The 24,766-nt window shown below is 40.5% G+C and overlaps 1 protein-coding gene across 50 annotated transcripts in view; it reads right to left on the reverse strand.

Annotated features, from left to right (window-relative positions):
* Positions 1-21,972, reverse strand: part of LOC137261016 (troponin I-like) — a 60,161-nt gene extending 38,189 nt beyond the window's left edge. For 17 of the 50 annotated variants that reach the window (XM_067798669.1, XM_067798677.1, XM_067798655.1 and 14 more), the window contains exons 1-2: positions 21,852-21,951; positions 9,540-9,600 (exon numbers count right to left, since the gene is read on the reverse strand). The gene's annotated coding sequence lies outside the window, so the exon portion shown is untranslated. Of the gene's footprint in view, positions 1-2,617; positions 2,917-9,539; positions 9,601-21,851 lie in introns of those variants that run through there. The other 33 variants (XM_067798672.1, XM_067798670.1, XM_067798678.1 and 30 more) reach the window with 14 other exon arrangements.
* Positions 21,973-24,766: the final 2,794 nt, after the last annotated feature.

A 24,766-nucleotide genomic window follows, 5' to 3' on the forward strand; every position in this document is an offset into this window, starting at 1 on the left:
ATCTCACCATCTGTGCCGCTGATAATGATTCCTTCCATCTAATCAGTGTAATTATATGAACCAAATCCATGTCCTGTGATTGAGCCAGAGTGTTGATGAGCTGTACAGAGTTCAAGGCCTACTGCAACTGATCAGAGGCAATATTACTAGACTGGGTTACACATGACCTGGTGCAGTAACTTCAACCTCATCAAGTATGGTCATCAATGGTGAAACTGTATTTCTGAAAAACAATCTATCTGTCAAGGATTAAAGCCTAAACAGTTGGATTCCTCACCTATGTTAAGATCCAGTTTTTATAAACAAGTGTAACAAGTTGGAAAACAAGTAACCTCTGTAAAGATCTATGACTTTCCAAAATAAAAGTACGCAGCTGTTGAGGGAGAGTTGGTGGGGAAAATGGGGGAGGGACACTGACGGTTGGGGGGACTACAGCAGTATAAAGCATGAGTACCCTCCCCCTCCCCAACCTGCCCCCTCAACCCTCAACCCACACAGTACTGCTGCCTCCTTCGCTGCTTACATGGAATGATGGCCGCTTGATGTCATGACACCCGATACCCACTCCTGATAAACCTTCGCAATCCCTAAAAACATTCAAAACTTATGTCTGCTGTTCTGCAAATATCAAACTTTACACAGACAGTTCTTCTGCTACTGGGTTTAATTAAATAGATGCAAAATGTGTGTTTAATTCTTTCAGATTGGTTGAAGGTCATGGGATGAAGAGCTGTAGCCATGGAGACGTCTGACTAAATATGGCAGTAGTGATACAGCATCGGCAGCCATCTTGAATGTTGCTACCTTGTAGATTATGACAAGAATGCGTTGGCTGCAGCTTTGGTTTCTGGGGGCTCTGGGAGTCCTAGTGTGCTGGTAATACCTCACTATACTGCCTTACATACATGTATACATATGCTGCTTTCATTGCCTCTCTATACCTCCACCATGCATACATCAGATTTTGACATAAATGGTTGAATGATGACTTATATGAAATGCAAAAACATTCACTTTGTCCTGCTGGGTTTCAAAACAAATGAAAGCTTATTCAACAGCTTACTGCATGTTTGACAAACTGGCAAAAGCCACAATTATTTCATGGAGAACTGTGAAATATATCATAGTGAATCAAACAAACTCTGCTTCAGATAAATCTCTACATATACTTTAAACTACATGCTGTAAGTGAAATGTTTGGATACATTGTTTTACTGCTGCCATATTGGAAAATGATTTAAGATTGCACAAGGCAAAATTCTAGACAATGAACACTCTAAGTGAAAGAGGAAATTTATACATTCCATAACTGTTGTGGTCTTTCAAAGACCCCACCATAGGTTGGTTTGTAATGATTCCTTCAAAGTTAGATATGACTTCAGATATAACTCTTTCATGACTGCCATAAATAAATCTTTCACGATAAACATAATGAAATTAAGTCTGTACCTTCAAGAAGCAGTGTAACAGCTATAGGGTTCTCTGATCATGACACAATAATTAATCTCCAGCTGAGGGAATCTTTGTCCTGACATAGTTTTACATATATTTGAATTCCAACTTTCCAACTCCTATCAGCAAGTTTCTCTGAGTGAATACAACCACCATATCTACTAGAAACCTACTGTGAAGAGCAACTGAGTTCCCTGACATCCCAGTAGAAACTAGTGGTAGTGAAAGTAGTATTAATAGTGCAAGCATCATTATCAAAGCAGAACACGGAATGTAGAGTTATTGCTGGTTGAATGCTATAGAATGCAGCAAGTAATGGTAACAGTAGCAACCAGACCATCAAACAGCACCAACCCTGTCTAGTTGAGTATACTCATTTTCTCACGACCAAGCCAAACAGAAGAGATAACCACCCCCCACCCTCCCTGGACTATTTTCTACACGAAGATAAACTAATCTTGGAATGTACAAATGGAAGACACTCAAAATATACATTTTGGAAAGCTGCCATATAATCTAATAATAAGTCAGGTATGTCAAAAGTCTTTAACACTTTGTACATGTACATTATCAATACACACTCGTAATTTTAGCTACATGGTATATATGTATCAGAAACACACAATATTTATACTCTGCCAGGATGTACCAGTATATTCCTTCAAACTGCATTTTAATTAGTTTTTCCAACAGGTTTGTTTAATGTCAGAAAATGGCTGACATGTCACAGACCAGTCCTTATGAAAGAATCCCCTCTGGCACAAGTGTACCAAGGTCAAGCACAGAGGACAGAGCAGACACATGGGCAGAGAACTATGGCTGTCAACACTGAATGAAAATACATCCATGACCATTCTTTATGATTCCAAGAACGACAAAACTTAATTGAATTTACTGAAAATAAATCAAACAAATCCATATTCATGAATGTGATAATCCAACCCAAACCCATAATTATGTTTTTATGTAAGCACAAATAAATTCACAAGATTTCAATTCCTATCATTCCAGATGGCACCCGAACCTACCTGACTACCAAAGACTTCTGCCTGTAAGTTTGCTGTTGGTGGACTAAAGTCCTAACAGGCAGGCTGGGGGATATCCTACAGATATGTCTGATGTAGACTATATCCAAGAAGTAAATGCTAAGTGGAATATATCCTACCCAAATGGAAAGTGAGTCTCCCAGCAATCCTCGGGAGCTGTAACCTCAGCACACCTATAGTACCAAGCTCTTCCAATGTGATGTACACCTGATAGTCCAGCAGATGTGGGATGATCTGAGCAGACGGACAGACTGAAACAGACGCCTAACACCACTACGAAATATTCCAGTGAGAAGGCTTTCCTCTGCTGATACAGTTCTCTAACTGAACCCCTTCCCCCAAACTCAGCCTATATCCCCTCACCAACCCCCCTGGAGATGAAATACGAACCTGAAACTTAACTCCCCCTTGCTTTGACCCCAGGTCAGTGAAACTTTGTCCAATGATGAGAGTGAGTCTGTGGAAGCAGTTACCGATGACCTAACAGCATCTAAGACATGCTAATGACTGCTGTACATCTGGCCTCCTCTGTTACTAATTACAGCCAGAAGATCCCCTGTGTGTCAGATGGTAGCATCTCAGAATGGGGGTCTAGTTGGGGGGGGGGAGGAAATTCAACTCCTGTGTATCAGATAGCTGTGTCAAACACACACTGTGAAATATCTAGATCTATAAGTAGCAGTAACAGCATACACACATACAGAGCATGTTCAGATCACTTCTGTTTAGTTAATTTCGTATGCTTTCATTTTTTTAACATAGAAGTTAAACAAGTTAATTTTATTCAAAGACTGTTTTATGTGCGCAACCATTCAAAAGCACACATATCCTTTGAACTGATTTTTTATTTATATAACTCGCACAACATGTGTATTTGATAGCATGAAGAATGCAACTACAGATATTTATATTGTTCATACCTCCAGTTTTAGCAAGACACATAATTTTTGTGAGTTTAACACCTGTGTTTCTGTAATGTTAGGAAAACATTCTCAGTCTTGTTATTTGTATTTCTGACCAAACAATACTCCAATTTCCAACATTTGATGTGTATGTATGAGGCTACAGGACCCTGCTGGGCCATGTCAATTAACTCTGTTGTGATTTGTCATTTCTTGACAGCATATCCTTCAATTCAGATTCTACACTGGGTTGTCTTCCAGAGTAGCTCATATTAGGTGATTAGGGCAAATTTGATCAGTTTGACAGGAAACTGGGGAAATATTTTCCCAGCATGTGAGGATCTGGCCGACAGCCAGGTAGGTCATTCGTTGCAACATTGCAGACATATACCATTGTTGTAGATGGCGCTCTTCTCTCCTGCCAAAGACACAACAGCTTGTAGGGATTGCCATGTCGATAGGTAAATGTCATTATTCGTATGTGGACCGGGTTCTGGTGTTGGAGAAAAAGTATGGAATGTTCTATTCAAGTGCAGTCGAATGAATCACTGCTTGTCTACTGAAAAACATTGATGAATCTTTCCTTGCTGATTTTCGTCTGCATGCTTTCCATGACAGATAGTTGGTAGTATGTTGATGGGTACTAAACAACAGAAGACTGACACTCATACAGTAGACAACACGCTTGCTGTTGGCCACGGTGTGCAGCACACAGATAATAAGTGTCACCGTCATTGTTTGGTGATGGAGCAGCAATATGTTTACTTTCAGGTTCAGGTATAATGTCAGTACATACCGATTCTGGCCTCTACATACAATTCCAGACTGATATGGGTCAAATAATACATAGCTTTAATAAATACATGTGTATGTAATCTACAATAGTGGGCAGCTTCTGTATGTCCTTCAGCTTTTTGTTAATTTTACTAATCCAACTATACAAAGGTTCACCAATTTCACTGCTTTTCCATGTCCCACAAGAAGGTCAATTTCAGACTTGTCACAACCTACAAATAGTTTTTGATTATTCTTAACAATATTGAAACCTTTTTTCTGATATCATTTTAAAAATAACATGCTATGTCAGAAATACAAATGTACTCCTATTTTTGAACACCAAACCAACTGGTGAAAGGACAAAATAATGAAGGACCCTACACAATGTCAGAATATTGTATTTGATTATTGCTGTAACTGAGCATTCAGCTTTAACATGCACCCATCACAAACCTTGCCACATCCCCACCCTCTCCATCCCCACCCCATCCTTGTCTGTGTCTGCTCTGCCCCACACACCTGTGCCCCACCCAGCTGCCCCAGATAGTTATTTGTCTCCTGCAGTAGAAATGCCAATGGATTCAGAGGGATGAAAACATAAAGGTCACTCTCACTTGGTAGTGCACATGGCTGAAATCTCTGCCAAGGATCATGTTCCTCTGAGGTGCACAGGAAAGGTATACAGTGCTGTTTTAAAGGAAACAGATGCTGGACTATAGCTTGGTGGCTGAGAATGGCAAATATGCAACCTGTTTGAACAACAACAGTTATGGTTAATGAACGAAGACACAATGTCTACAGGTGACATCTGCAAATGACTTCTACAATTCCAGTGTCTGGAAGACATGTCTGTCAGTGTCTGCAGTATGGCTCCAGTGTCCAAAAGACATTTCAACTGGTAGTGTCAGTGACAGGGTTGTTGTTGGCACAGGTACTACCGATATGCACCCCAGGTACATTTCTGTATATAGAAATATATACCCTTGTTAAAATGTACTCTTGGACGATTCCATTCCATACTATGTCGTTTTCTTGATCAGAACTGACATACTGTTTGATACATTTGATTGTGTTTTATCAGAAACAACCATACAGTCTGTGACAAATTCTACCACTCACAATTAGTGGAACCAGAACAATTACATATGGTTTCGGTTTTCAGTTGACTCATGTTGACTCATCAGATGTGTAGAGTAACGGGTACATTTCTGTATTTTGACTTTGTTTAGGGAACATTTCAGTGTACAGAAACGTTCCTGGGAAACACATGTGTCGTACCTGTGTCGACAATAAAAGTGGTAGTATCCACTCTAGTGTTTAGTGTGTCCAGTGTTGCAATAAGTATGACACCTAGAACCAGGATAGATAACAGAAAATAGTACATATTTCCCAGTAAAGATCATTCATCATTCCTAATATATAACATAATCTGAAATGTGATTACATGTGAGTAAGTTGACTTTAGCTTCAAGTGGCATGGATGTTAGGACCTGGAGTCAGACTACAACTTCATCAATATTGTCATTGTGACATTTGGATAGCGGAGCTTGCATATCTACTGAACAGTTTTTTTGACAAAATAAATGAAGTTGAAATCCATGTAATGTTTTAATAAGTTTCATGTTTCATATAAAAACAATTATAGTAAACATACCTTCAGTCAGCAAACTTACTAGGAACATTTACTCGCTCATTTTAGAACACCCACTGAGCTGACTACTTGCTACATTAATTGTAAATGTTACTTGTAATGTTACACCCGTACCCACCCCCAACAACTATCCATTACCCCTGGTACTCCTCTCACTGTAGGGTATGTAGTTGGGCCAACACATCCCACCCACTAACCATCATCCTCGGTACCCCTCCCACACTACAGGGCACTGGTATGGCTCGCCACCCCCAACTACCCATCACCCTGGGTACCCCCACCCCACTGCAGGGCACGTAGTTGAGCTCATACTTCCCTACCCCCAACTACCCATCATTTGTGCTAGTCCCTCCCCACTGTAGGGCACGTAGTTGAGCTCATACTTCCCTACCCCCAACTACCCATCATTTGTGCTAGTCCCTCCCCACTATAGGGCATGTAGTTGGGCTCACACATCCCTTCCCTCCACTACCCATCACCTGTGCTAGCCCGTCCACAATGTAGGGCACGTAGTTGGGCTCACACATCCCTACCCTCCACTAACCATCAACTGTGCTAGTCCCTCCTCAATGTAGGGCACGTAGTTGGGCTCATACATCCCTACCCTCCACTAACCATCAACTGTGCTGGTCCCTCCTCAATGTAGGGCACGTAGTTGGGCTCACACATCCCTACCCGAACACTACCCATCACCTGTACTAGCCTCTCCCTACTGTAGGGCACGTAGTTGGGCTCACACATCCCTACCCGAACACTACCCATCACCTGTGCTAGCCTCTCCCTACTGTAGGGCACGTAGTTGGGCTCACACATCCCTACCCGAACACTACCCATCACTTGTGCTAACCTCTCCCTACTGTAGGGCACGTAGTTGGGCTCACACATCCCTACCCGAACACTACCCATCACCTGTGCTAGCCTCTCCCTACTGTAGGGCACTAGTACAGCTATAAAGATATCATAATGCATCACTAGAAAATGGGACATATGGATGTGTTTTTGTATGGTATCTCTTCCACCTCTATTCAGCATCCAGTAGATCACACATAAACATTCTAGAACAATGACTGCTTATTTAACAAGGTATAAAGGGCAATTACAGAAAAGTTCTACAATGTACAACATATTGCTAGCTTACAACACTGGGGTATGATGAGAAATATCAACATTTATCTGCACTTACCTACACACTACTTTCTGCAAGACACCAACACATGTTGAATGTAGGATATAATGTGAAACAGACTTGTGTATGTGTATAGTCAAAGACACTTACCAGATATAACAGTGGACAGACACCTGCTACTGTTCAATCGACATTTATCAGATATATCAATGAACAAACACCTTCTAGTGTTCAATCTAGGATACGTATCAGACATAACAATGAACAGACACCTGCTCATGTAACAGTGAACAGACACCTGCTAGTGTTCAATCGAGGACACTTATCAGATGTAACAGAGAACATACATTTGCTAGTGTTCGATCTAAGACACTAATCAGATATATCAGAACAGACACTAGCAATTGTACAGTCTAGGACACTTATGAGATATAACAGTGAACGGACACTTGCTAGTGTAATGTATAGGACACTTAAAACACATAGCAATGAAGAGACACTTGCTAGTGTTCAATCTATAACATTTACAAGACATAACAGAGAAAAGACACCTGCTAGTGTAACAGTAGGACAATTATCAGATATATCAATGAACAGACACTTGCTAGTGCACAGTCTAGGACAACTATCAGCTATAACAATGAATAGACACCTACTAGTGTACCAGGGAACAGACACCTTCTAGTGTACCCTTACGACACTTACCAGATATAACAATGAACAGACACCAGCTAGTGTAACTGTGAAGGGACACCTGCTAGTGTAACAGTGAACAGACACCTGCTAGTATACCCTTAGGACACTTGTCACATTATAACAATGAACAGACACCTGCTAGTGTAACTGTGAACAGAGACCTGCTAGTATACCCTAAGGACATTTGTCACATTATAACAATGAACAGACACCTGCTAGTGTAACAGTGAACAGACACCTGCTAGTGTAACAGTGAACAGACACCTGCTAGTATACCCTTAGGACACTTGTCACATTATAACAATGAACAGACACCTGCTAGTGTAACTGTAAACAGAGACCTGCTAGTATACCCTAAGGACATTTGTCACATTATAACAATGAACAGACACCTGCTAGTGTAACAGTGAACAGACACCTGCTAGTGTAACAGTGAACAGACACCTGCTAGTATACCCTTAGGACACTTGTCACATTATAACAATGAACAGACACCTGCTAGTGTAACAGTGAACAGACACCTGCTAGTATACCCTAAGGACATTTGTCACATTATAACAATGAAGAGTCACCTGCTAATGTACAGTCTATGACAATTATCAGATTTAATAGAGAACAGACACCTGCTAGTATACAGTCAAGTCACTTATCAGATATAACAGAACAGACACCTGTTAGTGCACAGTCTAGGACACTTATCAGTGATTACATGACAGTAACATTACATATAGGATGTAACATGGACGTCATACCTGTCTGTTTAGATCTTAGCTGTGTGAGGAGTTTGTCCAAAGGAGATCACAAGAAGCACTAAATACTAACACTAGGATGAGCACTGTGACTTCATGACCACCCCACAGTACTTCCTGCTTAGAACATTAGACCAGAGAACTAGGAAAAGTATATATAGCCCTCATTCTATTTGGAGATGCAGTTTTTACACTCTGGCACAGGTCCAGTTAAAAATATGGAGTTAAACTTGACTTCATCAGGCACCCAATCTGAAACTTGGCATCAGACACAAATTCTTCATTCCAATCTTTTTTTTCAACTTCATTTCCTTAACTGTCTCAAGTCCAGCATTTCTTTGAAGAATTGTATCAGACTGTTGACATAAATATATAGACAGCTTAGACACACACACAAGTAGCCAGCAATGACAGAACAAACCATTAGCCACAATGGAAAGATATACTCCAAGTAGCCTCAATGAAAGGATTTATTCCCAGTAGCCACAATAGAAGGATGTACTCTCAGAAGCCAACATGTACAGAATATACACCCAGTAGGCACAATGGAAGGATACATTCCAAGTAGCCACAACAGAAGGATGTACACCCAGTAGCCAGTGTGGACAAAATGTATCCCTAGTAGCTACAATGAAAGGATATACTCATGGTAGGCAAAATGAATGCAATATACATCAAGTAGCTCTAACAGAAAAATATACTCCCCATAGGCAAAATGAGAAGAATATACACAAGTAGCTACAACAGAAGGATATGCTCCCAGTAGCCAGTATGGACAGAATATATGCCCAGTAGCCACAACAGAAGGATATACAGAATATACACCCAGTAGCCACAACAGAAGGATATACTCCCAGTAGCCAATATGGACAGAATATACACCCAGTAGCCACAACAGAAGGCTATACTCCCAGTAGCCAGTATGGACAGAATATACACCCAGTAACCACAACAGAAAGGTATAATCCCGGTAGCCAGTATGGACAGAATAGACATCCGGCAGCCACAACAAAAGGATGTACTGCAAGTAGCCAATATGGACAGAATATACACCCAGTAACCACAACAGAAGGATATGCTAATAGTAGCTAGTATGGACAGAATATACACCCAGTAGCCACAACAGAAGGATATACTCACAAGGAGAAGTCTGGAATGCTTGACTAGGTGCTCTCACGGCTAAAACCACGCTCTAGGCACCCTGTAAACAACACAAGATATAGGTTACAATATTCATTTTGAATAAATATTTCAGAGATACCATTTATCTTACATTTCAGTATGAGTTCATAAGAATGATGGATAAACACTGGGATATAATGCATATACAGCAACCATCACATCTTAATTACCTATGGCAATACTATTGCTATAGTGATATCACTAATAGTCAAACTATATACAGTTCAGAGTGAGGTATTGTGACACCCTGCAGCAGTACTGATGTAGCTTGTTCACATTTTTGGACTGACAGTTACTCATTAAAACAAATGGAATTTCAAGGAATTGAAACAATCGCTGAAGTTATGTCTAGCCCAGATATAATAGTTATAAAAAGGCTAAACATAGCAGTCATATCAGGGATGGATGTAGTAGTTATAACCTATCTAGATACGGCAGTCATACCTGGGTTAGATATGGCAGTTATAACCAGACAAGGTATTGCAGTCATATCTGGACTAGACACAGTGGTTATAACGAGGCTAGATATAGCAGTCATATCTGGGCTAGATACAGTAGTTATAACCAGACAAGGTATTGCAGTCATATCTGGACTAGACACAGTGGTTATAATGAGGCTAGATATAGCAGTCATATCTGGGCTAGATACAGTAACTATATCTTGATAGCAACTATGCAGATAATGCAAATGGTGGCCTTTACCTCCCCCAGAGGCAACAGTAATCCTTATTATAGGTAAATCTTGATGAGAAGGCAGAGTATCTAAAGAGGTTTCTATCTTTATCAGGCAGTTTGTTCTTCATATTCATATAAGCCAGAAATGACCTTTTAAACTAATTACTAATGCCTTACAGATTTGTGCAAACTTAACCTTTACTCAAGTGATTCTGTTCTTAATGTAAGGATAATGGGGTTAGTGCACTTAGTCGGGTCTAAACACATACGTGTATTTTCCATGTTTTCAAGATAACCTCATGGAAACAAATATTATAGGGAAAACCTGAAAGTACAAGTGTTCCTTGCTTTTCAGCTTTCTTCACAAGCTTTGTATTGTACTGTGGGTGAAACTCTGAAAGAAGGAGCACATGCTTTCAGGTGTTCCCTTAGTCACTTCCATCAGTATATTTGTCATCTGGACCCTCAATGACGTCTACTCTTCCAGACTACTTGTTATCTGTCCTGTTGCCAAAAAATTCTTTTACAACAGACATCATCTCAGAATCCATGAAAGTGAAGCAAAATTTCATTTGTTTGATTACACCAATGATGACTTCTGGACTTTGGAGAATGGCTGACATAGCATCTGTATCAAAACACCTACATATGGCCACTGCTCCAGACACTGTGTAGTTTTCATACATTCTCCCAGAATTAATATTCTCTTTGTACAATACTACTCCTCCATATAATGATCTCACACTTTGTGAATATTCATTTACACATTTGGATAAGTATAATTTATCAGACAAAATATTTTCCAAAAACAGATACATGAGATTCATCCGTAAAGCTTACATGTAATGCAAAACACAACTTTGCAGATTCTGATACCTTTCGGTATGTACCTACAATAACAAATTATCAAAAATGCAAATTCAACCTATAAAGTTCAAACATAACCCATGGGTAAAAATTCCTGTGAATCTGCTCAAAAAAGCCCCCCCAAAATAGCTGGGGTGAAAAGTGGTTTCAACAGCTGTGCTACACTGCACACATAGTGCATACACAGTGAATAAGTTTGTCAGTGCTTAGCATCTCTATACACACCCAAAGAACCCAGAGTGTATTGGCAAATGAATCAGCCAATGAAAGTCTTCATTAGACTTGAATGCACGCCCACCCGCTGTGACTGTGTTCAGTATCCCAGGTGCTTTGTTTGGAGGCAGAGACCATATAATAGATCTATCTAATAATATATCTATTATATGGTCTCTGTTGGAGGGTAGTAAATCCAAGTACAAAATATTGCACTATATTTTAGATTGTGTGGTCATAGTTCATTTTATATTTGTTTTGGGGTGTTTTCAGAATCAGCAGAGAGTACTACATGTCATAAACAAATGATAATTGTGTTTTAATTATGTTTAATCCGTTGGTTGCATCTAAACTTTAAAAACATTAACTGTATCAGCTCTCTAAGACATATTTCAGACAGGTGGAGATGATGCATGTGATCCTAATCACAGCAAGTACTCAAGTCCAACTCCCTACAGTAAGTAGTACCAAATACTACAGGAAGTAGACTTTCCACCATTTGAATGGATGGTACCAAACACAGGCATGTCTGGTAATGGACAGAGTCTTGGCAGGGGCTTCTACCAGCAAATGTTAGGTGAGTAACCCAACCAGTCTCACCTGTTTGGGATTACCACAGTTGTACTCCCTGCATCAAGACCCTGTATGGAGCACATGTAATGTAGTGTGTATCTGGCACTCATCACCCCTCCGTTATCTTCACTGGACACAAGAATCTCACATCAAGCTCAAACATCACAGATCACATTAAAACAGTCACGTGTGACATCATACTTCAGATTTGGTAAAGAATTCTGGTTTCTCAACCCAAGGAACATTCAAGCCTGATCATGTTTATGATAAGAAGTCTTAATGATATGTACTTGTACAGATCTGCTGTAATCAAGCAGGCTTCCGCTATAAGAGATACATCATGGATGGGTTTCTTAGCAATCTTTCTGGGACAGGTGAATGTATGTCTTCAGCGTTTGTGAAAATTTGATTAGAAGAGAAGTAAAGAAGGTTGACAGAGAATCAGGTGGGACTCATGGCACCAACGTACACTGAGTTCAACCTTTCCCAGCAACATTACAATGGATGCTTGCTCTGCTTTCTTATTTGAAGATGGCTGTTGCCACGCCAGTGGAATCTGATCTGGATTCTGTTGCTTACATCAGTGGTAGCTGTTCCCTCATGACACCTTGAGAAGGTCAGTAGCTAATGTGCAAGGTAGAGATGTACATTTATCACCATGCTCTCCCACTCACTCAATATCAGCAGCCGTACATCCCTCCACCCACACACACACACACACACACACACACACACACACACCCACACCCACACACACACACACACACACACACACACACACACACACACACACACACACACACACACACACACATCTTCAAGTTTTCTAAGATGTATAATAAACAATCATTGTAAATAAAATTGGGAACACTGACACACGTTTTGTTATGTCAAGGTTGTTTTGGTTGACTGACAGGGATCAACTGAGGTGTTGTGAAGGGCAGCAGGCATGCTGGCAACCTGGGTACAACCTGCATACATTTTTCACCTTCTCTGTTCAATCAGCATCAGGGAAGGCATCTTGTAAAGATGCTAATGAGCACATACATAAGAAACAACAGCCTATCCCTGATCTCAACTTGCAGTTGAAGACAACATAAAAATCAGATGCATGTGTTTCTGCCATCATCATCAGCCTGGCTGCAGGAGCAGCAGGAACAGGCAGGCTCGGCAGGCATCAGCCGGACTGGGACAACAGTCTACTCCATGGAGGCTCGAACAACCTCCATCTCATCAGCCCAACAGGCTGCACAATTCACTAAGTCCACTCTTTTGAGGTATATTTGTAAAATAAACTGTTAAAGTGTTTCTAACCTATTCACCTTTCTATACATATTTAATGCAAGTTGTGTTGAGTGGAGTGTACCCTTGGCTAATCTGTGGGGCACCTGTGCTGAGGCTCTGAGATGCAGATAACTGCTCCACATTTGATGAGGAAATGATGTGGAGCTCCTTCTAAGTTTAGACTGGTGCTCTTAAAGCTGGATAAAGAAGTCTCTGTAGAACAGCCTCAGTGCTAATGCACTGGAAACTTGCGTCCATAAATAAATAAAACAATGTACAGATTTTCTTGACTATTCCATCTATCACCCCATTCACTACCTCCCTCTCTATGGGTAAATATTAGCCACAAAAGGTCAAAGTAACATTATGGGATTTGAACCACAGACGTTCTAATCCAAAGCTGGGTGCCTTGTCCACATGACCAAAGAGGTTAAACCCGTCAGCAAGCTGACACGGTAAGGATGTGATCTGTGGGATGACTGTGATGATCTGTGGGATCAATATGGGTCCCACATTTGGGGACTGACACGTTTGTTATCTAATATATTTTGAACATGCACAGCCCAACAAGGGGCAGCATCTTGTAGCCAAACATGGTTTTACAGTGTCCAAATATTGGACTCCTAGTTATAACATGGGGCATTTCTGGATGGTGATGAATGTATTACTTAATGCGATGTAAAGACTTCCCTCCAAAAGAGTTCAAGCAGAATGCATGAGACCAGCAATTTAGAAAGTTTAAATACATGAATCAAAGGGTCAATCAAAAGGCAGGTGATAACCAAATACATTCCATTGGACACAAAACAATGACGCAAAATGTAAATTAAATGCGTCAGCATGTCCTGCCCAACAGGAAGCACTCGTGAATTAATTCACGTGAAACCTTTCAAATTATACATTTCTGACTTATGGTGCAAAATATCAAAATCAGAAAGTAAAGTAAAAATATCTTAGATTGTTTTGTAAAATAAAAATGCAACTATAAGAAGGAACATGGAAGTAACTGAAAAGTTTTTCAATCATAATTGATAAAAAGCATTAATTACAGTGACTGCACTACTGTAAACAAACAAACAAACAAACACAGAATGGAAAGCTTTTTCTGACAGTGATACACACAAGAACACTTGTAAGCCAGAAGAAAATAAATGTGCAGCAATAGCAAGTTGATTAGCTTTTTCAACACAAAACCTCAAAATTATGACCCTAAATCATAAAAAAACTTGAAAAATATTAAATTTGTTCTACTTAATCAATGAAGTTTTGATTTAGTCTGGAATCAAGTATGCGATGTCCACAGTCCTTACCTTGTGAAACTATGTACATTACATCAGTCATGCTAACAATCCAACTATGTCTCTTGAATGTTATACAGCGAGTGTACTGAACTTCACTCTACCCACACCAACATAACACATAACCATGTCCCAACAGGTCTAATGAAGGTAAATTTGAGAGAAGATTATACTCTTTCACCAAATCAGGCAGATTAGTGTAAATCCCCCCAATCTCTTAATACCCTCTTTGAGGAAACTGATTGATTATTACAATTGTTCTTTTGTGGTCTACATGCAGTTCAAAATATGAGTTGTTAGATTGTCTGTGAACCAATACTGGTGTAGAATAATCAGTAATTACCATCACAGATTTGTTGTATAATCAATGTTCATGATTAAACTGCTGATGAAGGCTGGTGCAAATCTGTCTCATTCTATTTACACATTATCAATATATGCACATAAGTCTTCAACAGGGGTCTGTAGTGGGCTGGGATGGATCCATATGGACAAACATGGGATCCTTTCATGAAGCAACCTTTACTAAGGTTAACCTTAACGCCCATTCTGTAATATTGCAATAAGGTTACCTTTGTGACTTTGTGAAAGGTTACCTTTGTGACTTTGTGAAAGGTTACCTTTGTGACTTTGTGAAAGGTTACCTTTGTGACTTTGTGAAAGGTTATCTTAGTGACTTTGTGAAAGGTTACCTTTGTGACTTTGTGAAAGGTTATCTTAGTGACTTTGTGAAAGGTTACCTTTGTGACTTTGTGAAAGGTTACCTTTGTGACTTTGTGAAAGGTTACCTTAGTGACTTTGTGAAAGGTTATCTTTGTGACTTTGTGAAAGGTTACCTTTGTGACTTTGTGAAAGGTTACCTTTGTGACTTTGTGAAAGGTTACCTTTGTGACTTTGTGAAAGGTTACCTTTGTGACTTTGTGAAAGGATCACCTTTACTCTGCAGATAGCCACTGTGGGTAAAGTACACGATGTTGGCACACTTTTGAAACATCTATGATCCAGTTAGGTCATTAAGTTAACTTGAGTTTTGTTTTAAACATTCAGAGGTGAGAAGAATGCTAGCATCGTCAGAAGAGTTAGACCATTAGTGTGACTTGCAGTGTGGACTTAGTCAACCTTCTATCACTCACACTAGGTTAGTCTATCATTGATACCAGTTTGAGATTACTTCAAGATTACATTAGGAAAACATGAACACTCAGATAGCATATGATGGACACTAGGTGAGTGTACCACCCACACTAGGTTCGGTTAGTGATTATCATGTGAAATCATGTTAAGCAATTAGGTGGGGTGGGGACAGTCATTGGATGGGTGATCGTGTTTGGGAGCTTTCCTCCAGAGTTTCTAGGATTCACACAATGATGCACATTTGATACGTGTGGTTTCAAAATTGCCTCTGCTCACGCAGAAGAAAATGGGCACCCAATGGGATAAGTCAGGGGACAATACCCCTCAAGAGGTTATTGTTCAGCTTGGGTATTTGGGCTATGAGCATGCCTTGTGTGAAGTTTGGCAATATATTAAAATGGACATATTATTACCATCAACACCATATTAGCCTATCATTGATGCCAGCATAAAATCAGCATCACATCAGCATACCATCAACTCAACATTAGCGTCCTACTGATGCTAGCATACAATCAGCATCACATCAGCATACCATTAACTCAACATTAGCGTCCTACTGATGCTAGCATAAAATCAGCATCACATCAGCATACCATCAACTCAACATTAGCGTCCTACTGATGCTAGCATACAATCAGCATCACTTCAGCATACCATCAACTCAACATTAGCGTCCTACTGATGCTAGCATACAATCAGCATCACTTCAGCATACCATCAACTCAACATTAGCGTCCTACTGATGCTAGCATAAAATCAGCATCACATCAGCATACCATCAACTCAACATTAGCGTCCTACTGATGCTAGCATACAATCAGCATCACTTCAGCATACCATCAACTCAACATTAGCGTCCTACTGATGCCAGCATAAAATCAGCATCACATCAGCATACCATCAACTCAACATTAGCGTCCTACTGATGCTAGCATACAATCAGCATCACTTCAGCATACCATCAACTCAACATTAGCGTCCTACTGATGCTAGCATACAATCAGCATCACTTCAGCATACCATCAACTCAACATTAGCGTCCTACTGATGCTAGCATACAATCAGCATCACTTCAGCATACCATCAACTCAACATTAGCGTCCTACTGATGCTAGCATACAATCAGCATCACTTCAGCATACCATCAACTCAACATTAGCGTCCTACTGATGCTAGCATACAATCAGCATCACATCAGCATACCATCAACTCAACATTAGCGTCCTACTGATGCTAGCATACAATCAGCATCACTTCAGCATACCATCAACTCAACATTAGCGTCCTACTGATGCTAGCATACAATCAGCATCACTTCAGCATACCATCAACTCAACATTAGCGTCCTACTGATGCTAGCATACAATCAGCATCACTTCAGCATACCATCAACTCAACATTAGCGTCCTACTGATGCTAGCATACAATCAGCATCACTTCAGCATACCATCAACTCAACATTAGCGTCCTACTGATGCTAGCATACAATCAGCATCACTTCAGCATACCATCAACTCAACATTAGCGTCCTACTGATGCTAGCATACAATCAGCATCACTTCAGCATACCATCAACTCAACATTAGCGTCCTACTGATGCTAGCATACAATCAGCATCACTTCAGCATACCATTAACACCACATTTGCATACCATTGGCGCTAGCAGAAAATCAACATCACTTCATCATAATATCAACAGTACACAGCATACAATCAACACTACATTTGCATATGATTAACCAGTAAACCAATATAGTCTGTGTTAGGACACATAATCACATAAGATTTAATTGTTGGTTTGCTCATTTTTAATGCTGTACTCAGCAATAGTCCAGAATGTCATCAAGATTGTCACAGAATGAACACACTGTTAGGCTTTCATGAAATATTCACCCAAGTACCCAGTAACTATGACCTGACCTTTAGGAGTAACTGAACTTCATATGACCAAAAGGAGTTGCTTAGGAACCAACCACAGTCCTCACAGGTCTAGACTATACTCCATATTTGCCTTCACAATCACTACAGCCTCAGAGTAAAAACCTCCCTAAAGTATGATCAACTCTACATGGATGCCAAACCTTATCCTACTCTGCTGCTGTAGAAAGGACCAATCTTCCTGAGCATCTCTGCCTCTATACTGATCTCTCCTTGTTCAAGAGTCAAGTCAAGACATACCTCTACAAATTAGCTTTTCAACCAAGACTCCCAGTAATCTCCTTTTTTGTGAGATTTGAACATGTCATGGAATGGTTATATAAATAGTCTTAACTATTAATATAGTTTATTATTATTAATATATGAACATACACCCTCTTTTTGCAAACACCCACAAGTCATGACACATGATGCTATATTTGAGCAAGCCATCTGTTAGTGTACAGCCTGTGATCAGGAAGCATGGCTGAAGTTACCCACAGGTACTTGATTCCAGACTGACTGTAAACATCCTCACTGGAGGTAAAGTGAACATAATCTACCACTGACACTCCATCATGAGCTGTGGCATCAGAGTCAAGCTAAACTGCACCCCCTCCTGAATGACACTCAGGGTTTACAAAATGTATAGTGAGATGACTGCCCCACCCCCTCCGTCATTGCCACCTCCACCTCCACCTCCACCCCAATCCCCAACATCAGGATCGTTATCCTGAAGTTATCTCTCTCAGTATGACTGGCAGATATAGGGGAGATAAGCTTGGTCAGATTTAAGCTACTCTCATATTGTGAAACTGACATTATGTATGCCTTATTGTATAATTCCTGTATCACCTGTCTGAGATTAATAAATCTGATCTCTTCCAGTGAAATAATCGTTTCCACTTTTAGCACGGGCAGGTTGCCAAATTCCTTCTGCAATCATTTATTTTGTAGAGGAACAACATGGCTGCCTGACTCATCTTCCCTGCTATCCAGGCCTGGCTAAATATAACTTGATATTTCACCAACCTTCAGCAAATATGGCAGAAATTTGGGCAAAACTTCTGTTTGTGACCATCTTTTTATCACTGCTGCCAGCTCATTCAAGCTGGTGTGTATTGTGAGTTCAAATGAAAGTTATAAATAACACAAATATGATCAACAGACAGACACATTTTTGATGAAAGGAATTTCCTGATGACCTGGTGGAGGTGCTGCTCAGATATATGGCATGACCTCTCTCTGGTCAGGAGCTGATACAGCTTTTTGAGAGAGCGGGGTGCACATTATTGAGACAAAAGAGGGGTGGTTTCATTGGTCATTTAACAAAATTCCAGCACATAAGATGGGGTGTGCAGTCCCTTGCACTTTCCCCTTCCCACATCCTGAATTTACCTATGCTGGTGATGGAGCAGCGACTGATTGAAAAAGTCTAGAAAATGTATCGATTTGCTATCATTTGGTCTGCCCTAGGGCTGTATGATATTCAGCTGCCAGCTCCCCTCATGCCAACATCATCCTAATTAGGTGACTAATGGTTGACTTCTCACATATCAGTATCCAGGTTAGGTGACCAATGGTCCACTGGTTACACCTGACCAGTTAACCACCCTGTCTCTTTATCTGAGAGATAAAGTGACAACTGGTCACATGCCAGTATCATACAAATAAGGTGAATAAAGGCTGACTGGTCACATCAGTATCATTTAGATAAGGTATCAATTTATAACAGGTCACAAGTAAATACCATCCAGATAAGGTGATCAGTGGCAGACTGTTCACATGTCAGTATCATCCAGGTAAGGTGACCAACGGCTGACTAGCAACATGTCAGTATCATCCAGATAAGGTGACCAACGGCTGACTAGCAACATGTCAGTATCATCCAGATAAGGTGACCAACGGCTGACTAGCAACATGTCGGTATTATCCACATGTGACCAATGGTTGACAAGTAGCATGTCAGTATTATCCACATAAGGTGAATAATGGTTGACTGGTCCCATGTCACTATCATCCACATAAGGTGACCAATGGTTGACTATTAACATGTCAGCATCATCGAGATAAAGTGACTAATGGCTGACGAGCAGTCATATGTCAACATCCTATTGTACATCAGACTAACTAGTATAGCAGTAGTTATTCAACTGTTATACACCAGACTAACTGGTGGAGCAGTAGTTAACTCATCTGTTGTACACCAGACCAACTGCTGGAGCAGTAGTTAACTCATTTGTTGTACACCAGACCAACTGCTGGAGCAGTAGTTAACCAGACTAAAAGGTGGATCAGGAGTTTAATCCTCTGTTGCAAAGCAGACTTACTTTGTGGAGCAATATTTAAACCATTTGTCATATACCAGACTAACTTTATAGAGCAGTAGTTAATTCATCTGTTGTACACAAGACTAAACATTATGGAGCAGTAGTTTAATCAACTGTTGTACAATAGACTAATTGGTGGAGCAGTAGTTAACCAGATTAATTGGTGGAGCAGTAGTTCATCAGTCTAACTGGAGGAGCAGTAGTTAACCAGACTAACTGGTGGGGCAGTACTTAACCAGATTAACTGGTGGAGAGGTAACATATGTCATATTTGGGATTTCACTTTCTCAGTGAAGTACAAATTTTAGTACTTTTATGGTTGAGTCCCATCCCACCCTCAGAGTCAGGCATCTAATCACCAGCACACAGAAATTCCAAATATGACATGTTGCATTTGACCACTTTCTAAATGGCATTGTGTAATCATGGTGGAGAGGTAGTTCATCAGTCTGACTGGTGGAGCAGTAGTTAATCAGTCTAACTGGTGGAGCAGTAGTTAATCAGTCTAACTGGTGGAGCAGTAGTTAACCAGTCTAACTGGTGGAGAGGTAGTTAATCAGTCTGACTGGTGGAGCAGTAGTTAACCAGACTAACTGGTGGAGCAGTAGTTAATCAGTCTAACTGGTGGAGCAGTAGTTAACTAGTCTAACTGGTGGAGCAGTAGTTAACCAGACTAACTGGTGGAGCAGTAGTTAACCAGTCTAACTGGTGGAGCAGTAGTTAATCAGTCTAACTGGTGAAGCAGTAGTTAACCAGTCTAACTGGTGGAGCAGTAGTTAACCAGACTAACTGGTGGAGCAGTAGTTAATCAGTCTAACTGGTGGAGCAGTAGTTAATCAGTCTAACTGGTGAAGCAGTAGTTAACCAGTCTAACTGGTGGAGCAGTAGTTAACCAGACTAACTGGTGGAGCAGTAGTTAATCAGTCTAACTGGTGGAGCAGTAGTTAATCAGTCTAACTGGTGGAGCAGTAGTTAACCAGACTAACAGGTGGAGCAGTAGTTAACCAGACTAACTGGTGGAGCAGTAGTTAACCAGACTAACTGGTGGAGAGGTAGTTAACCAGACTAACTGGTGGAGCAGTAGTTAACCAGACTAACTGGTGGAGAGGTAGTTAACCAGACTAACTGGTGGAGCAGTAGTTAACCAGACTAACTGGTGGAGCAGTAGTTAACCAGACTAACTGGTGGGGAGATAGTTAACAGAGTGAAACTTACTCAAGCATTTGGAATGTCCTACAGGAAGTTCTCAACCTTAAGGACCCCACACATGGCCACACTGTATGGGGTAAAAATACTTACAGAAACATTCCTAAAATGTCGTTTCCTTGTTTTTCAACAAATGTTTTTCTGCACATGTCTCGAGCTTGTCAAGGTATTGTACATATTCTGCAATGTGTCGTCATCATGGCTGGCCTTGGTGCTACCTAGCTCCAAACATCCCATCTACATGTTGGTGAACTGACTCAGTGCCAGGGAACACTGACAAGTCACAAGGGCTCTACAAGTACTTTGCAACGTCTTCTCAGTCTTATAATAATAAAATTTGTCTGTACTCCATACAAGATTCACATGATATCTCAACATACCGTACACATATCGCGTCTATATACATGGTAATCTGAATGTGCCATAGATCACAAATCCTTATACCCGATTAATTAAGGGCTAGTGTAATTCGGTGGAGTGGCAAATCCTGCTATCGGATTACAATAATCCAGCGAATACCTGAAGCGATATAAAAGGACATATAAAACCCGTGGAATACTGAACGCGGTATATAAGGACATCTTGAGACCGGCACCCATCTTTCTATGGTAGTTTGCCATTATCACAGCGGCTTGTGACGTCATCGCACCGCTATATTCCCTTCAAAGAAAATATGGGACTAGTTGAACCGCGGATGATGGGGTGCCAATGTGGCGTGATATCGGGCAATGCGAAAGATGTTGCAATGAGGACGTATAGATAAACTTACCAGCAGTGTGTTCTGACCGATCCGCGCAGGTGATGCTAGCACAAGAGAGAAAGATTCGGGGGTGTGAGAAGTTGTAGAGTAAAAGAAGGGCGTTATCTTCAACATTGAGGGTGGGATATTTGGATCATGTGATTCATTTCTTATCGTCCATTGGCTGAAAATATGTGCCAGTCAAGACTAAATACATGCATTTTCATTGACGAGACTGTCCGAAGTGCAGAAGTATATTCCTGTTATTGTAAAATACTATTAGTAATGCATGGATGATTGCTGAGCCTTTCTTATATTAAAACAAGTAATAAATGAGACCTACTAGCAGATTTAACCCTAACAGCTTCCTGAAAATACCAAATTGAGAGCATAGAACAAGGCACCTGATAGTATCGCGTTCATATATGGTAATGGCAGCGCCCGTCACCCGAGCCGGTTTTACCAATGGTTCCGGCGTCATGCTCCTCGTTCAACTGGGATGGACACTGTTAAATTAACTACCGCTGCTGTTTACATAAAGACCCTTTTGTTAGTTGTGTAGGAAATGATCTCCCAGACCTTGTGTACAGGGCCTGGTGGTAAAGGAATAGGTTTGCGCCGCTTCTTTAAGTGAAATAGTTATCATTGGGGAACATCTGCCACCATTTAGGCAGATCGTGGCTCGGTTTGAACGCGTGCCTATATGTGAGGCTACAGTCGGCAATTGTTATGAATCATGTTGGTCTATGTACCCGTGGCCTTCCTGCTGAACAGATACTGTAAGAGAACTGTAACGTTTGTGAAACGTTTCAGCCACGTGGGCCACTAATTGCTTTCACTGAACAAGTTCCGCCGAGTTCAAATGATATGTATTAAGTATGTATTGGAAAACCGAGACTTCCCCGTCTTCGAACAATTCCACATATACTACAGATCTGCCAGCCTTTTGACCCGTTACATTTAACAACTTAGCATCATTTGATTTGGAAAATATTGCTATAGTCATATTTTGTAAAATTGTCTTTTAATGTATAAAAGAAATGGACCATGAAAATGTCTGTTTATCAAAAAAATTGGAGTTTTGCTTGGAGTGTGTGAGTTGGATTTACGCCGCTTATGGGCTTCACACATTGATGCCATGTGTGGAATCGAACCCGAGTTTTCTGCGTAAGGAGCGAACGCGTTACCAACTAGACTGCCCGATCGCCCATCTTGTTGTGAAGTCCTCAATTATTTCTAGACAGTGTTTCTTTGTAGACTACTAGGCTGGAAAGGTAACAGACTAACGCTTAGTCTCTGAATGCATGTAATGTTGATACTAACAAATAAACCCATTTAAACATAAAAGGAGCCCTCAGAATCTTAAGGAAACCTGAGGAAATCTAGACTTTCTTCAGTATTGCAAGGAGGCTATGCCGTAATGTGGTTCAGGGACTATGAAACAAGATAGAAATTCAACTGACGACAGAAACGAGGACGGTGAAAGATTGGAAAATGGAAAATAATTAGTGTATCAAGTTTCATGAAAACTGGGCGTTCTAAATGAAGCATAAACTTACTTATACATGTCATTTTATGAAGTTAACAAAGAATACTTAAGTGTTACTAATATGGTGTGTATATAAATACATTATACAGTGCATGTAAATATTCAAACGTTTTTCATTTGAATTAAATAATTTGCCATCGCTTCATGTAGAAATATCCATAAATAATCGAACCAGTCAATACAATGACTGAGGTGATGATCTGCACAACTGTGGTGCCAAGACGTGATTCGACCAAGTCAACGACCATGTCAACAGACCCGTTAGTCGACCAAGTCAACGACCATGTCAACAGACCCGTTAGTCGACCAAGTCAACGACCATGTCAACACACCCGTTAGTCGACCAAGTCAACGAACATGCCAACACACCCGTTAGTCGACCAAGTCAACGACCATGCCAACACACCCTTTAGTCGACCAAGTCAACGACCATGCCAACACACCCGTTAGTCGACCAAGTCAACGACCATGCCAACACACCCGTTAGTCGACCAAGTCAACGACCATGCCAACACACCCGTTAGTCGCCCTACATTCACAAGTAGATGTCTCTGTTTTTTTCCGGAATAATATAGACTTTACTGTGATTCGTTCCGAGCATTTCGGTCTTTCGTCTTGAATTTCGAATTAGACATAAGTTTCGCAGTGCTGTATAAGGTCATTGTCACAACAGTAGGCATGTTGAACCAGAGATACGTGCTTCTTGAAAATACTCAAATACAAGATTTACAGCGATCTGTATTCCAGACGCGTCCTTTCTAACTGCTGGGGTATGATACTTTAATTTACTTTGAAGTTTTGCTCTGTCGACACATGCTCGCATTATTTACAACGCTGATGAGACGTAAATGTTCCTCACATGATCAGCAACAGATACAATTCATCTTCATTTTGATTTCCACCAAAATATCTCCAAGGACTGGGTTAGTCTATGTAGGATTGGTCATGACTCACAGACTATCATAGTTTCAGTTAAGATTGCATGGACGACCAAAGCATAGAAGGTTACATCTGTAACTGTAGCACACACAAGCTTCACAGCCCCAGATCTGCAGTGTATGAATTCAGCGGTGATCGTCTATAAAGTCCCCGCGCTTGCAGTACATGCATTTATATGTAACATAGCCTTGCTCCAAGAATATACTGAATGCTGAGCCCATAGATGTATAGAAATTCTATCATTTAAAGAGGAAAGCCTAGAGGGCAGTTGGGACTCCTCTTTGTTACTTATATTAATTTTTTTTAGATATTATCATTTAAACAATAATTTTTACCTTAGAGACTTATGTAAGTCTATAGGCATCCTTACATGCTCAGTGACTGTCACAATGTAAGTGCACGTGTACCGTGTCTGAGGATGTTATTTATGTCAGACTAATGTATAGTGTCAGTTGGT

The sequence above is a fragment of the Haliotis asinina genome, chromosome 14 (genome assembly GCF_037392515.1).
Source record: "Haliotis asinina isolate JCU_RB_2024 chromosome 14, JCU_Hal_asi_v2, whole genome shotgun sequence".
NCBI lineage: Eukaryota > Metazoa > Mollusca > Gastropoda > Lepetellida > Haliotidae > Haliotis > Haliotis asinina.